Below are 235 nucleotides of genomic sequence, written 5' to 3'. Positions count from 1 at the left end.
AGTGGCTAACTGCGCTAAAACGTACAAAATACATACAAAATTATGTCAAAATGCCCGTCTTGGCGAGTATCCAGTTAAACACAGTTGGTTTTGGAACATTAAATAGTTGAGAAAGACAATGCATGTTGTGTAACAGTATATTGGGTCCGTGGATAAACTCTCTTAAAGGGACCGCAGTCCAATATTTATGCTGCTGTCTGTCATGTTAATCAAAGAACAAAAGACAAAGAAAATC

Source organism: Sinocyclocheilus anshuiensis, unplaced genomic scaffold, assembly GCF_001515605.1.
Source record: "Sinocyclocheilus anshuiensis isolate Anshui unplaced genomic scaffold, SAMN03320099.WGS_v1.1 scaffold1373, whole genome shotgun sequence".
Classification (NCBI taxonomy): Eukaryota; Metazoa; Chordata; class Actinopteri; order Cypriniformes; family Cyprinidae; genus Sinocyclocheilus; species Sinocyclocheilus anshuiensis.
Note: the sequence above shows the minus strand (reverse complement) of the source record.